Source organism: Macrobrachium nipponense, chromosome 30, assembly GCF_015104395.2.
Source record: "Macrobrachium nipponense isolate FS-2020 chromosome 30, ASM1510439v2, whole genome shotgun sequence".
Lineage (NCBI taxonomy): Eukaryota > Metazoa > Arthropoda > Malacostraca > Decapoda > Palaemonidae > Macrobrachium > Macrobrachium nipponense.
In genome coordinates this window covers 50100799-50118996 of record NC_087218.1, presented here as the reverse complement: position 1 = coordinate 50118996, position 18198 = coordinate 50100799, and positions in this window count along the sequence as shown.

Sequence of the window (18198 nt, the reverse complement as noted above, 5' to 3'; positions counted from 1 at the left end):
AAAATAAAATATAATCATTAATATATTTATATTATATATTATCTATATTTAGTATCTGATTTACAGCTGTTTTCATTGATGTAATGAGGAGAAGTACAATGCTACTTAATGTTTCCTTGTGCTACTGCTCCTTGACTGAATCGACTCAGATGAAAAACTTAATAAACTGAGGTACTATTCAGATGAAGAACTTAATAACTTAGGTACTATTTATTCTTATATGAAAAGCTAAACTCTAATCATAACAGTACAGTATATGAATGCATCTCACTGCATCTTGCAATGAGTCACACGGCAATCCTGCAATCATCAGTAAGTAATACTTTTTATGTGACACTATTGTAAACGAACACTAAGATACTTAATATGCTACCTCGTCTTTACGCATTCGGAATTTCATTTTGTGGAAATGTTTTAAAATCATACGATAGTCATGTCAGAGCTTTTACTCGTCGTCATAGTTTCCTGTAAGATTATTCTAAACGAATTTGAGAATTTGATAGGTTTTCGCCGTTTTTATTATTCATCTTTGGAATTTCATCTTGAAAGCATGTCAAAAGTATGTGAAAAGCTATTTACCAAATCGCGCTCTTTATCTTCGTCATTTCTTTATTGTCAAGTAACGCCTACGAGAATGAACGATGCAACACGATTTCAAAAGCATATGAAAGGGTTTTACAAAATTGTACTCTTTTATCTTCATTTCCTTATAGGGACGTCATGCCTATGAAAGGTGTTGACTTATTTTTTTACCTTATCGTGTTGACATTTTTTTTACCCTATCGTGTTGACTTATTTTTTTACCCTATCGTGTTTACTTATTTTTTTTTTTACCCTATCGTGTTTTCTTATTTTTTTTTACCCTATTGTGTGTACTTACTTTTAACCCCATCGCGTTTACTTATTTTTACTCTATCCCGTTTACTTATTTCTTACCCTAACGTGTTTACTTAATTTTTACCCTATTGTGTTTACTTATATTTTACCCTATCGTGGTTACTTATTTTTACCGATTTTTACCCTATCGTGTTTACTTCTTTTACCCTATCGTGTTTTTCTTACTTTTTTACCATATCGTGTTAATTATCTTTTTTTACCCTATCTTCAAAATGTCACTGTCGGTGCATTTCAAAAAGTATAAGAGCAAAAAGTATTATAAGAGGCGATACGCATCTGTTCAAAATGTCCCTGTCGGCGCATTTCAAAAAATATTATCAGAGGAGGCGACACGTACCTGTTGACACGCGCAAGGAGTCCGTAGACGTCGGCGTATTTGGCTTGATGGTTGAGGTCCTCGCAGAACATAAACCAGAGGCACTCCATGACGTGATCCTTCATGAGGTACTCGCGCATCATGTTCAGGAGGGTGGTCAGGATCTCTCCGATGAAAGCCAGGGACACCTTGTTCACCTGGGGTTCCCAGTCGTCGTTGGCAGCCGTCAGTGGCTTGGAGGAGGAGGAGGAGGAGGGGGAGGAGGAGTCTTCTTCGGTGTCCTTCTTAGGGGAAGCCGTGGCCGGGGCTGCTGCTGCCCAGAAGGACGACTCGAGGAACTCGACGGCGGGGTTGCTCGACAGCTTGCGGGCTTGCATGTTGTACTCGGCGATGGCGTCGACTTCGTGGTACATGAACTTGGCGAAGAGGGCGTAGTTGAGACCGACGAGGGCGCCGGCGAGGTCTGTGAAAGGGAGGTACGCGACCGACCTCTTGTTGCGAGGGGCCAGCTGTTCGCCGTTCACCAGCTGGGATGTGTAGTCGCCGATCCACTGGAAGGTGTCGCGCATGTACTTCTCGGAGGTGCGGTCGATGAGGGTGTCGAAGAGACCCTGCTTGGCGATGTCCTCCGAGAGCTCGGAGGTGAAGTTCACCAGGGTGTCGAGGATCGACTGGTGGAGGCTGGGGTGGGCGTCGGGGCGGACGTGTTCCTCCCGGAAGGTGGCGGAGTAGACGGCAGCTGGTTCCTCGACCACCGTCAGGTCGTTCTTCATGTACTGTCCGTTGTTGGGGGAGGGGGCCGCTACTCCATCGACTGCCGGGGGCTGGAGTCGCACTCCGACGACGCCGTCGATCTCGATGGGCTGACCGATCTTCTCCCTGATGGCTTCCATTTCCTGGACGTTGTACTGAACTTCTTCTTTCTTCTCTGGGATGACTTCGATCTCCTCGATCACGATGGTGGGCTGGGCCTCCGGCAGGCGAACGGAGGAGGCGAAGGCCTTGGGCTCGGTCGAACTGCCGTCGTCGAAGTCGATCTCGGCGATGTGCTGGACGACGCGACCGACTTTGTTCATCGACTCCTTCCGCTGGAGTCGCAGGGGCTCCTCGACGTTGCCCTTGACGACCTCCACCTCCAGTTTCTCCTGGACAACGTCCCCGTTATGGTGCAGGTGGCTCTCGTTCTCCCTGACGCCCGCCACGAGCACCCAGCAACCGACGCCCACCAGCAGGCAGAGGAGGACGGTCACGCAAGCAATGATGATGGACAGGGTCTTGAAGCCCCTGACTTTATAGGAGAACTCCTTGTAGGCGTTCGTCTCCATTTTCTTGGCGTCGAAGTTCTTGTAGGCCGTAATGGTTGCGATGTTTTTTTTTTTCTTGGTGACGACGGCTGTGGTAGGGGCGGGGGACGGAGAGAGAAGGAGGACTCTAGAGAAACGCTTTGTTGCGACGACTGAACGCGACTGTTCCTTGCGATAGACTGAGACGCACGCGGTGGGTTGCCCGGTTTTATTGCAGGCGAAGCGCTGCCACGAGCGCGGGAGAGAGAGAGAAAGAGAGAGAGAGAGAGAGGGAGGGAGAGAGCGAGGAGATTTCAACGCCGACTCTTCCCAGCCTGGAGCCAGCAGGGCCGTCTTCTTTTAATTCTGTGCGCATTGTAGGGAACATAAAAAGAATAAAGAAACACCAGAGACTCGAGGAAATGTTCCACATCGGAAGGAATACAGGTTAGCACGCGCGTGCGCTCGCACACACACGCACACATTCCTTGCAAAAGCATAACGCACAACCTGCTCAGAATGTCTTGCAAGGGAAAATTGCACTAAAGTCTGACAATGACAAACAATGAATAGTGTCACTAAAATGTCCCTTCATGGATTCATTAAAACAGATATGACTGATATCTGTGGCCAGTGGATATTTTCCCGTCACGTAAACCCTGTGTGATTTTCCCAATAAGGAAATGTTCTCTGCAGCGTCGTTGTATTTGACGTTAAGCAGTATACCATTTTAATTCAAGTAAAATCATTTCTCCTTCGCTTTGGGGAAAATGTCGGCGCAGACCTAATAGAGTAAGACTTACTAGATGGGAGGCCTCGAATATGTGGAGATTTGTGAAAGATAAGGCGTGTGTTCTAATTCTATATATATATACATATACATATATATATATATATATATTATTTATAGTATATATATATACATATATACACATATATATATATATATAGTATGTATATATATATATATATATATATATATATATATATATACATACTATTTAATATATATATGTATATATGTATAATGTATATGTGTGTGTATGCATATACCAATATACATATATACATATATATGCACGTACATATGATATATATACATACATACATACACACACACACACACACACACACATATATATATATATATATATATATATATATATATATATATATATAATATATATATGTGTGTGTGTGTGGTGTGTTATATATAAATATATATATATATATATCTATATATATTATATATATATATATAATATATATTTGTGTGTGTGTGTGTGTGTGTGTGTGTGTGTTTGTGTGTGTGTGTGTATGTGTGTACGTGCGTATAAACAGTTATGAATTAGACCATTATTTTTTTGTCAAATTTCATCAAGCCTCACTTCAGTTGGGAACTAGTACGCTCCTCTTACCCATCTAAGTAGATAAAGTTCGTGCGTGGTACTCGTTCATGCTCTGAAGATCCGTCGGAATTATTATTGGTGTTGGTTTTGACATTCCTCTGCCATCTTTTTTCACCTTGATTTGCAAGACTCTTTTTTTTTTTTATTCCGAAATACTGCCACTTCGAGCAGATTTTTTTTTTTCACTGAAACTTTATAATGTTTAATACTTGTCAGATGTATCCTGTTATCACCTTGGTTTGGGGAGAATTATATATATATATATATATATATATATATATATATATATATTATATATATATATATATATATAAATATATGTATATATATATATATATATATATATATATATATATATGTATGTATGTATATGTATATATAGATATATATCTTTTTATATATATTTTTTTACTTATGAACGTCCTATTTCGAGGCAGTTTGTTCCGCAAATTAGTGGCCTTATTGGACTTATCTTCATGTATACCAATAATAATAATAATAATAATAATAATAATAATAATAATAATAATAATAATTCATTGAATCTCAAACACAAAGTGGTACGAATAACTTCTTTAACATTCTATCACACACACACACACACACACACACACATACACACAACACAAATTAACCCCAAACATAGTCTCACACGTTCATACGTGTACAGATACACACTCTCTCTCTCTCTCTCTCTCTCTCTCTCTCTCTATAGTAGTATACAATTATCACACATTCTTACTTATAAAGCTGCATACTCACCATCTCCTAAACAAATTAGAACAATTCTCTCTCTCTCTCTCTCTCTCTCTCTCTCTCTCTCTGGAATTAGCGATACAATAATGTTCTGCTTATAAAATCTTCTGCTCATGGGAAAGGAATAAAAGCAGGAGCAGTAGGTAAGTAGCAGAGGCTCCACCACCAGCGGCAGCAGGAGACAACAAATGGAACGCACCCCATTTGGCAACACTCAGCTTTCTTTGACCTGCATGGAAACGGATGGCTCTCTCTCTCTCTCTCTCTCTCTCTCTCTCTCTAGATACAGAGTATAGTTGTAGTTATGTATCTAATATTCCTCCTCTCTCTCTCTCTCTCTCTCTCTCTCTCTCTCTCTTTTAGCTAAAGAATATGGTTGATGTTATGAATTTTATTCTCTCTCTCTCTCTCTCATCCTCTCTCTAGATCAGAGATAGTTGTAGTTAGTATCTAATATTCCTCCCTCTTTCTCTCTCTCTTTCTCTTTTTTTTAGCTAAGAATATTTGATGTTATGAATTTTATCTCATCTCTTTCTCTCTCTCTCTCTCTCTCTCTCTCTCTCTCTCTCTCTCTCTCTTTCTCTTTAGTTGCAGACTGTAGTTGTAGTTATGTATCTAATATTCCTTCCCTCTCTCTCTCTCTCTCTCTATGCTAGAATATATGTTTAATGTTATGAATTTTATTCTCTCTCTCTCTCTCCCACTCTCTCTTTTAGCTAAAGAATATGGCTGATGCTCCCTCTCTCTCTCCCCCTATACATACAGACATACATACAGCCACCCACACACACACACACACACACACACACACACACACACACATATATATATATATATATATATATATATATATATATATATATATATATAATATATATATATATGTATGTATGTATGTATACATGAACTAATTCTTTTGCGGATGTATAATGTAATTACATACAGTTTCTCTTCTTGCGTTTCCCTCTTTCTCTCATTCTCTTTTTGCATCTCTGTTCGTTTCTCATTTGTAGGCTAAGATAATTCATAACCATTTGTCATTTCCTCTCTCTCTCTCTCTCTCTCTCTCTCTCTCTCTCTCTCTCTCTCTCTCTCCATCCTTTCCTCATTTGCAAGCGAAGATAATTTATCATGACTGTATTATGTATTCCTATATGTAGTTTCTCTTTTGGTCGTCCCCTCCCTCTCTCTCTTTCTCTCTCTCTCCAGTTGTGTTTCTTTGTTTTTCTATCTTTACGTCACCTCGATGAACTCAAGCTCTCTCACTCACTCTCTCTATCCCTCTCTCTTCCTCTCTCACTCTACCTCCCCTCCCATCCTCTCACTTTCCCCGGTCATTTTTTCTATCCGTCTGAACGACCTCAACTGTACAGTTATTCACTCTCTCTCTCTCTCTCTCTTCCCCCTCCAGCACCCACCTCTCTCTCTCTCTCTCTCTCTCTCCCTCTCTCTCTCACACACACATCCTCTCTCTCTCTCTCTCACTTACAATATTCTTTCCTTTTCTACTATATATTTCTCCTGCAATTCCTACTCAGGTTTCTCTCTCTCTCTCTCTCTCTTTCTTTCTCTCTCTCTCTCTCTCTCCCATACTTATTCTTGTATCTTACCTTTTATCTGTTTAGTTCTCTCTCTATCTTTACCTAAATTCTATTAAGACTCTCTCTCTCTCTCTCTCTCTCTCTCTCTCTCTCTCTCTCTCTCTCTCTCTCTCTCTCTTCGATTTATTACTGTTTTAACTCAAAGTTAACTGGTTTTACTTTCTTTTTAATTAATCATGTGTAAAGTCTCTCTCTCTCTCTCTCTCTCTCTCTCTCTCTCTCTCTCTCTCTCTCATATTTATCTCTTTACCCTACCCCTTAACTTCAGTTCTTTGTCTTTTCCTCTAATGCTATCAAATCTCTCTCCCTCTCTCTTCCCCCCCACCCCGCCTCTCTCTCTCTCCCCTCTCTTTCTTCACCCCACCTCTCTCTCTCTCCTCTCCCTCTCTCTTACCTCTTTGGCCTACCCAAACACACACACACACAACAAACACAATTTACCATTCATCCTCCGGCCCAGTCCGTTTTCTATTGGCATATTCATATTCTTGTCATTCATAAGAAAGTCTTCATTTGTATTTCAGTGAGTATCTTGATGTATCTGTTGACCTTAATACCTGATGAGTATCGAGTAAATTTTCTCTTGTTCCGTTTGCTTCGGTAACACAGTCTGTTTCCGGCCATTTTGACGTCTTGTTTGTTGTAGCGTTTGTGTATTTGATCTTTTTTAAATAAAAGATTGACATACATTTAAAATTCTACTTATATTTATATAGTTTGTATACCTTTATTTATCATTTATCACGTTACAAACTTTCGATTCAGTTATAATATATATATATATATATATATATATATATATATATATATATATATATATATATATAGTATATATATATATATATATATATATATATATATATATATATATATAGTGAGAAATCGGTCGTTTCGATCCAGTTGCCGCCCACCATGTAACCCACTTTCTTTTATATTGGTAGCTGGAGAGGGCATGAGGCTGATGCCCTCTTGTCTTGGGATGTACCATGTCCTCAAAAAGGGTAAATATATTTAGTTTATATAATATATATATATATATATATATATATATATATATATATATATATACTATATATGACAATAGTATATGAAAATGAATTTGGAAATTAATGGCGACAAGCTGTTCTATAAGAAAGTAGTAGAGAGAGAGTTAAACTAAGTTTCGGATCAAGAGTTACCTATGGGAAGACGTTTTCTGAGCTAAATGCAGTCCGGCTTGCATATTACCAAGTGGAATCCTTATTGACCTAACCTAACCTAGGAGCATGGTAAAAAAAAACTGGGTAGGTGCAATACTAGTATACATCTCACGACCTAACCTAACCTAGGGGCATGACAAAAAAACTGGGCTGGCTCAATACTAGTATACATCTTGCGATCTAACCTACCCTAGGGTCTTGAAAAATAAAAATCTGGGCAGGTGCAATACTAGTTTACATCTTCCGACCTAACCTAACCCAGGAGCATGAAGAAAAAAAAAACTGGGCTGGTGCAATACTGGTATACATCTCGCGACCTAAGCTAACCTAAGGGCATGAAAAAAAAACTGGGGCTGGCTCAATACTAGTATACATCTTGCGACCTAACCTAACCTAGGGGCATGGCAAAAATAAACTGGGGCTGGTGCAATACTAATATACATTTCTGGAAGTAACCTAACCTGGGGTCATGACAAAACTGGGGCCAGTGCAATACTAGTATACATCTCGGCAATTTATGTACTAGTATTTTGAAGAGAGAAGTGTAGAAGGAGCTACATTCCTTTAAAGAAAGCTGCTTTGTGTGACTGTTGAGGATGTACGGTATATATTTAAGATGGCGATGACTGGAAAGCCATAAGGAGTGGATGGGTTTACAATTGAGATGGTGCAGTACAGTGACTATGGTTTGGTCGAGTGGCTGTGGCTGACCAGGATGTGTAGGTTATGTCTTGACGAGGTAAAGGTGCCAAAGGAACGCGAGAGTGAGGAATAATTGTTTATTTACACGGAGACTATGAGCAAAATAGGGGATGACATTACTTATTATACGAGAGATGTTTCTCCAAATACTGAACTGGAAAGTAAGACAGATAGCAGAAGGGATAATAGGGAAAGTGCAGTGTGAGTTTAGACAAGGAAAAAGATTATTCGTGGATCAAGTTTTTGTTATGAAGCAGTTAAACGAAAATTTTGAAAATACAATAAAATTTGTGTGTGGCATAAGACGATTATGAAAGCTCATATATGATGGATTAGGAAGTATTGTAGTTGATGGTGCCAGCTAGAGAGAGAGAGAGAGAGAGAGAGAGAGAGAGAGAGAGAGAGAGAGAGAGAGAGGAGGCGATGTGTGATGGGTTAGATGTGTATATTAATTTTGATTAGCATAGTTTTTTCGTTGCAAATGTGTGCGCCGTTTCCTCAAATATAGTTATGGTTGCCATGTTTGTTAAAGGTGTTTTCTAATCTTACGATAATACATAGTCTGTAATTATTATTCACAACGCACATCAATTCTCTTAGCAAACTGACATAGAATAGGACGCCCATATATCAATACAAATAAAGAATAATAGCTAACGTTTAGAAACATTGGCTCTAAAGTCACTACTCTACTTGAGGTAACAATATATTTACACTTGAAATAACCTAACAATATATTTGCACCTGAAATAACCTAACAATATATTTGCACTTGAAATAACCTAACAATATATTTGCACCTGAAATAGCCTAACAATATATTTGCACTTGAAATAACCTAACAATATATTTGCACCTGAAATAACCTAACAATATATTTGCACCTGAAATAACCAAACAATATATTTGCACTTAAGGTAACCTAACAATATATTTTCACCTGAAATAACCTTAACTATATATTTACACCTGAAATAACCTAACAATATATTTGCGCTTGAAATAACCTTGAAAAGTGCAGGTATATGTGTAGTTTATGTGTGTTAGTGTTTGTTTTTCTTTTAATAGTATCGAGTTTTAAGCTTGACTTTCTTTTGCTACGTTTTTTGAAAATTTTGTAAGTTCAGTGTGGGCGTGTGTGTTTTTTTATGTTCAGTGTGTGTGATTGTAAGTTTTTATATAAAAAAACTGTAGTGACAGCTGTTTATTTGTTAGAATGACTTTGTTCTTCTCGTTACGGTTTTTTTTGTCACTTTTATCTGCTCAGTTCGTGCGTATGTTTTTTTTATTATCAAAACCACTGTAGTGACAGCTTCTAATATTTTTACGAGGAATAGTATTCCAGTTTATAATTTGAAAATAGATCAGCCTGTCAGTTCAACGCTTGTTGTACAAAAACGTATTACCGGATAATGACATGTCAGTTTTTTATGAGGAAGTGGAAGAGACAAGGAAATAAATAAGGGGCGAAGAAAAAAAAGAGTGAAAACATACTCCAAAGAAAGCTACTTACTAGGCACGAGGGAAAACAGAGGATTAGAGAGAAATCCAAAATATTCTTTTTTCCAAAATTATCATGGTAGTCGTTGAAAAAAAGAGCCACTAAAATAAGGGAATAAATGAGTGAAAATATACTCCAAAGAAAGCTACTTACTAGGCACGAGGGAAAACAGAGGATTAGAGAGAAATCCAAAATATTCTTTTTTTCCAAAAGTATCATGGTAGCCGTTGAAAAAAAGAGGCAACAAAATGAGGGCAAAAAAAAAAAGAGTGAAAACATACTCCAAAGATAGCTACTTAGTAGGCACGAGGGAAAACTGAGTATTAGAGAGAAATCCAAAATATGCTTTATTTCAAAATTATTATGGTAGCCGTTGAAAAAAAGGAGGAACTAAAATAAGGGGCGGGGCGAAAAAAAGAGTGAAAACATTCTCCGAAGAAAGCTACTTACTAAGCACGAGGGAAAACAGAGGATTAGAGAGAAATCCAAAATATGCTTTTTTTTTCAAAATTATTATGGCAGCCGTTGAAAAAAAAAAGAGGCACTACCGATTGAACATTTGCATCAATGGATGATAAACCTTCAAGCTTGGCTAGTGATGGACTTTACAAGTAAAGGAAATCAATAAAAAAAAGAGAAAAAAATGAAAGTTGTAGCCGTCGAAAGCTTAACCACACGATTTTCTTTATCGTTCCCTTTTACTTATATATGGGGAACGGTTTTTTAATGCCACATTTTTTCAACATAGAGAAATTATGGCAGACAGTTAATTCTCGACCTGAGGCAACTACTACCTGAGGCGACTTCGATTGTAAGAGAGAAACTTACAAGTTTCCTCTCTCTCTCTCTCTCTCTCTCTCTCTCTCTCTCTCTCTCCCTTGACTTCTGGGAACAGAAAGAGGGATTTATAACTATAAAGAAATTTTGACTGAGATATTAACAGTTACAAGTTTCGTGCTCTCTCTCTCTCTCTCTCTCTCTCTCTCTCTCTCTCTCTCTCTCTCTCTCTCTCTCTCTCTCTCTCTCTCTCTCTCTCTCGTAACCTTTCTGAATAGGAAAAAAAAGCATTATAATCATCAAGAATTTTTAACTGATAAATTCCCACTTACACGTCTCGTTTTCCTCTATAGATATTGTCACGTACAATGTCTGAATTATCTCATTTAATAATTGTGAGAGTTGTTAGAAGAAATTAAATTCGAAATAACAAAAGCTCTTTCGATATCGGACCGGATGCGAGAACCTCATCCAAGAACGATGATATGCAGTATTTAAATAGAAGTCTTCGTCTTCCTTCTGTTTATTCTTCGTTCCCAATCTATCGACAGTGACATCGTGGGCCATATGATCTACTTCGAGGGGGAGTCCTATAGCCGTAGGTTATGAGCAACAACAATGGACACAACAGAAAGTAACAAAATGGTAAAAAAAGAAGAAGAAAAAAAGAGAGCTTGTCGAGAGGCCCTCGAGTAAAAGAAAGTCGTATACGTTTGGATGGCATTTTCTCTTCGAAGTCTGGCTCGTATCATACCCTACACAGTCGCAAGGAGCAGCTGCTGCCTTCTTTGGAAGGTGGGCTTCTTTGGAAGGTCTTGTTTTGGAAGGTATTTCTTTTTGGAAGGTTGTCTTCTTTGGAAGGTCTGTTTGGAAGGTCTTCTTTGGAAGGTGGTCTTCTTTGGAAGGTCTGTTTGGAAGGTCTTCTTTGGAGGGTCTGTTTGGAAGGTCTTCTTTGGAAGGTGGGCTTCTTTGGAAGATCTGTTTGGAAGGTCTTCTTTGGAAGGTCTTTGGAAGGTCCTCTTAGGAAAGTGGTCTTCGCAAGGTGTTCTTTGGAAGATCTTCTTCGGAAGGTCTTCTTCAGAAGGTCTTCTCTGAATGGTCTTCTTTGGATGGTCTTTTTCAGAAAAACTTCTTTGAAAGGTCTTCTTTGGAAAGAATTCTTAGGAAGGTCTTCTGTAGAAGGTCTTTTTCAGAAGATCTTCTTTGGAAGGTCTTCTCTGGAAGGTCTTCTTTGGAAGGTCTTTTTCAGATCTTCGGAAGATCTTCTTTGGAAGGTCTGTTTGGAAGGAATTCCAAGGAAGGTCTTTTTCGCAAGGTCCTCTTCGGAAGGTCTTCTTCGGAAGGTCTTCTTCGGAAGACGTTAGTCCAAATGTTTCTTAAATTACAAGGAAGGTCGAAATAATCTTTTGGTTTTTTATGTCTTAAAATTTCTTTGATCTGTAATTTCCTTATGTGTATCTTTGTAGCGTGGTTTATCGACATTCCTTGATTAGAAAGTGGATGGTGGGAAGGTTTTACCTTATTTCCGCTCCGTAGAAAGTGGAAGGGTCGAACGATTATTTTGTTTTGTTTCACGGCGATTTCTAGACAACCACTGAAAGAAGATGAAAATGAAGAATATATATATATATATATATATATATAATATATATATATATATATATATATATATATATATATTATATATATATATATATACATGCACATACAGGGTGTCCATAGAGTCCCAGTACCATTCTGAGCAATAAATACTTGTAATGGTACTGGGACTTTATGGACACCCTGTCCAGTAGAGAGACTTCGAACTTTTATCGATTGATTGATTGATTAATGACTACCTGGCGTGACAACTGCCAGGGTTTCACCTGTAGGATACACCAGTTCCAAGTGGGAAGCAGCTCCCTCCTAAGACTTCACTTCCAGTTCTTGGTCCTGAATGTTTTAATTAAGCCAACCATCTACACAATGATACAAAGCATTTGGACGATGAGTGAACAATGTTTTAGTTTGTAAACATGAATGAACTGGAATCTCTGAATGTAACGCCACGTGCAATAACAAGCGTTTGCACTGTTTTAACGGCTGGCGACGTGCGACTGTACAATTTCTCTCTCTCTCTCTCTCTCTCTCTCTCTCTCTCTCTCTCTCTCTCTCTTTTAACAAGGAGTTCGTCCTTGATTTAGCTCTGAAAGCCTCTAGGTAAAGTACTAGCTTATTTGGTTGCTCTGTTTTTTTTCATGTAGCCAAAGTAAAATTGATCAAATTTAATATATATATATAACACATATAATATATATATTATATATTATATATAGATAGATATAATATATTTTTTATATATAGATATATATATATTATATATATATATATTGTTTAGTATATATATACATATATATATATATACATCATATAATATATATATATATATATATATATATATACTATATATATATATATATATATATCTATGACTGGTAAAAAAGTTCTGTTACAACAGAATTCATCTAATAAAAGGAGCCCATAAAAACGCCAAAATACAGAGAGAAAATATTATATTAAGAGACTGCTCTCTCTCTTCAGCAGTCTCCGAAATATAGTATTTTCTCTATATTTTGGCGTTTTTATGGGCCCTTTTTATTAGATATATATATATGTGTGTGTGTATGTATGCATGTATATAAATGCAAAGGAAGTGCATTACAATGCAATTTATTGCCAAAATTTAATTTATGTTGATTACGTATGCCATCAGTTCCATTTTGACTGATGCATGATTTAACATATAAAGATGAAAACCTCAAAATAAAAATAAAAAAATTACACATGGAAAAAATAGCACCCTTGAAAGCACAAACAAACAAATAAACAAAGAAAGACCTCCGAGTTAATAAATAGGACTCTTAGGAGGGCGCTCCCTCAGGTGACAGGATACGGCCTGGTGAAAGTCTGCTTAGGATAGGGCAGTAGGGTGCTCCTTAGAATAGGGAATTTCGGTAGCCCTGTTTACGATATTCGGTAACTTTCTGGTGGGGCTGGAGATGATAAGGAGGAATGTTTGAGAGTAGGATTGAACTCCTTTTCAAAATAGGATTGAACTCCTTTTCAAAATTAAGATTGAACTCCTTTTGAAGTTAGGATTGAACGCATTTGAAAACAGGATTGAACCCCTTTTGAAAATAGGATTGAACTCCTTTTGAAGTTAGGATTGAACTGCTTATGGAAATCAAGACTGAACTCCTTTTGAAAGGAAAATAGAACTCCTTTTGAAAACAGGATTGAACTCCTTATGAAAATTAAGATTGAATTTCTTTTGAAGTTAGGACTGAACTCCTTTTGAAAATGGGATTGAACTCCTTTTGAAAACAGGATTGAACTCCTTATGAAAATTAAGATTGAATTTCTTTTGAAGTTAGGACTGAACTCCTTTTGAAAATGGGATTGAACTCCTTTTGAAAACAGGATTGAATCCTTATGAAAATCAAGACTGAATTCCCTTTGAAGTTAGGATTGAACTCCTTTTGAAAATAGGATTGAACTCCTTTTGAAAATGGGATTGAACTCCTTTCGTGAATATATTTCTTCTTATATCAAACTGTTAAAATTTCATCTAATCTTTATTTGCATAATTACATTTACTATTTTATTCTCTTTGCAGAAATATTTCGAATTTGTCTTCGGGATTCGTGTCCGACAAACTTCATTTGGGCCATGATGCGTAGCCACGAGTGGTCTGTAAGGAGTTGGTAAGTACAGTTCATCTTAGGAAACGTTTTTTACCAGATTTTATCAATGTTAGCATCGAGGCTCAGAATAAAAGATAATTCACCATCCAGCTAGAAATGAATGTTAGATTTCTAAGAGAAAAAGGGTCAAAGAGAGAGAGAGAGAGAGAGAGAGAGAGAGAGAGAGAGAGAGAGAGAGAGATTACTCGTAGCCTACCTCACTGGCATCACCAACGAACCCAATAGAAAACTAGTTGTACGTAGTGACATACAAGTGGAGAGAAAGAGAGTCCTTCCTCTCTCTCTCCAGTGTAACGCCCTACCTTCCTTAAAACCTCTTTTCCCCTTCCCCATCCCCCTCCTTCCCTCCCTCACAAGAATCCCCTCCCCCACCCCCCCTTCCTCCAACATCCTGCTTCCTTTTTCCCATACGCTGGTATATACAGTCGTTGACGGAGAATAAAGAATTGGTGCCATGCTCGCCCCCCTGGACTCGTCATTGAAATCAGCCCCCTGTCTCCACCAATCAATCCAACCTACCCCTACCCCTCCTCCCCCTCCCTCACAATACTCCCCCCGCCCACCTTCCCCCCCCCCCCCCCCCCCCCTTTCCTGATGCCTTTCCCAAACGTGTTTAGAAAGTCGGAGTAGGCGACAAAGAAATAGTTGGCGTCATGCTCGCCCCCCCTGCCCTCCTCATTGAAATCAGACAATCCTACCCCCACCCCCAACTCCCCCCTCCCTCAATGAAGGATCCGCATGATACCCGGCGACGTTTGGGAGCGATAGAAAGTGTATATATGCTACACGAAGAAAGTGGACTAAAGGGAAAACGGCAAGAACCGGTTTCTACGTGGGATAAAAGCGGCCAGCTCCGGATTCGATGATGCGTAGGAGATGATGATGATGACGGGCGGATAGGCGGGTAGGTGGGTATGGAAGGTAATTAAATGATTTCGGTGATTATGCTTATCGTTGGTTATCCGTAGCGAGGAATCTTTGATCTTTGAGGGGGTACGTTTGGTGAAGAAATGATGGCGAGTTTGGTAGCTGTTTCGTAAACCGACGGTCTGTGCTGTCATGCACACACACACCCACACACACACACAGACACACACACACACACACACACACACATATATATATATATATATATTATATACATTATATATATATATACATGTGTAGAATACTGGTCATTTTTACCAGATCGTGGGGTTCGTTTCCCGCTACCGGACATCGTGATTTCTTTCATATTTTTTTGAGGTTGGATCTCGAGGGCTTTGTAGTGACGAGCGTGTCCAAAAAAAAAGGAAAAAAAAAAAAAAAAAAAAACAAAACAAAGAATTTGAGAAGTAAGAGGCGGGCACTGTGGCTATTAACATTTACATATTTATATTATATATATATAGATATATATATAATATATATATATATATATATATATATATATATTATATATATATATTTTAATATGTTATACGTATATATATATATATATATATATATATATATATATATATATATATATATATATATATATATATATATATATTGCATGCCAGAAAAAAATATTAACATGATATATTCATATCTTTCCTGGCGACACTCGATCTGTCCGCCACTCCTCTGGTAGAACTTTTATATATAAGTTTTCTTTAAATAAACACATCTGTCTCCAGCGAGAGCTGCAGACGATTTGAAATTCGTAAATAAGGCTTTGTCATGTGATTTATTGGTGTTCGCAGCAGTGATAGATCTATCATCCCCTTCGAGTTGAACCCAACTCTTTATATCTCTTCTTTTTTTAGGGCATACCAGGGCTTATTTCTGAAAACCCAATTACCACTAGCTTTTATTCGTCCCTAGATATATATATATATATATATATATATATATATATATATATATATATATATATATATATATATATATATATATATAGTATATATCTATATATATATATATAATATATATATCGCTTTTCATTTTTCTTCGTGACAAAACCTTTATGTATATATATATATATATATATATATATATATATATATAATATATATGTGTGTGTGTGTGTGTGTGTGTGTGTGTGTGTGTGTGTGTGTGTGTGTCATATATCACTTCTTTATGTACCAATGTTTTTTTTTTTTCCAGGTTTTTTCTATTACTCAAACTTTTAGTTTCTGGAAATTAAATAAGGTGTCTCACACAGAGAAAGTAAGTGTAAGGCGAACCAATGTCTTTTGCTGTCGTCTTATTATCCCAAAACTTTCAAAATTTCTGGTAACCTTTTGTCAGTGAAAGTACTCGCAATATTTTATAATCAAAACTTTCTTTGATTATTTGTGATTTACTTTCGTTTAGTATTTATTCAAACGTCAACGACCTCATACTGTTGCCATGTCGAGCTGGTATAGTGGTTAGCGTCATGGCATGCCACTCAGATGTCGAGGAGGGTTCGCGTCTCCCCCTGGACTATGAAAAATCCCTGGCTCAGTATCATGATCAGTTACTGCTGCAGTGTTGAGGTCTTAGCGACTGGAGGCTGAAACCAACATTCTTTGGAAGTTTGAATTTCAAGTCAGTGGCCCCTTTGGTAGGCTTGTTCCATGTGAATAGGTATCATCTTCTGAAATAATGATGAACAATAATAATAATCGCGATCAGTCATCTAGTTTTCACCAAATCGTAAAGCCAATACGAAAATCTTCTTATGAGTTATGGGTCATAAAGTTTTTAAAATTTTCTACCATCTATTCAAGAATACACAATATATTATTACGAACATAAATAAGATGCGACAAATAACAAAAGTTTCTTGTAATGAACAGACAATATGCCAGAATAATCATGAATGTGTTGTCAATTTTCTGTCAATATATCATTAACAACATAGATGGGATGTCTTTCAGCGTGCTGTCAAAAAATCAGAATAAGTAAAAAATTTTCATAGTAGCGTGAGTCTTGAAATGGAGAAACAAAGTCACAGGTATGTTTATGTAGTACATAAATCTGTGTAAGAGAGCTTTCGGAAAACCGCTTCCCGAGAGCTTTCCGTACAGATGTATCTTTAAAAATATGTACATATACATAACTGTGGTTTTGTTTCTCCAAGATTATTATGATTAATACTGTTGTTATTCAGAAGTTGAACCCCAACTTCCATAGAATATTAAGGCGTCCATTCGAAAGAAGTAAAGAGGAGGTGAGAGGGAAGAAAACCAAAAAAAAATTAAAACGAAAGAAGTAAAGAGGAGGTGAGAGGGAAGAAAAAAAAAAAAATAAAACAGAAAGAGTAGACAAGTCATCGGAAAAGCAACCTCTCCAGAACGAAGTTATATATAAATTCCGAAGTTTATCTGTGACTGAGGGTGAAACAAGGTCAGACGCTTTGTCAACAGACTCGCTTTCATCAACCGACGCGTTCTGAACGCGCGTTTTTTTTTTTTTTTTTTTTTTTTTTTTTTTGTTTCGCTCTGATCAACAAGTGTCACCGAATTGCAAGTGTGAAGACAACTCGCCGCGGGAGATCAGTCTCTCGGATCAATACGTTCCGCTTGACGTTGAGCGAATGATTTTCTTTCGGAGTATTAACAGATGTTGCGTACCCCCTAGGGAAACTTGTTCAATTGTGCATGGGTAATAACGTATATATGTACACCTTGCTGCCTCATGCTTATCGTCTTCAGCTGTGTACATATATATATAGCAAAGGTCTGAGAATGTTTGTTTATGTATTCACACATATAAACACATTTGTTATATATACATATATGTGTATGTATATGTGTGTTATTCCGAGGTCGAGCGAATATGAAATTTTAAAACGACATTTGTTGTTAATTTTTACGAATATAAACAATAAATGTGTAATGTATATGTGTGTTATTCCGAGGTTGAGCGAATATGATATTAAACGACATTTTTAGTTTAATTTTTACGAATATAAACAATGAATGTGATAAGAATTCACACGCAAATATTCCCCTTCGGTACATATATGAAAATATATCAATTCCGAGGTAGAGTGAATTTAGA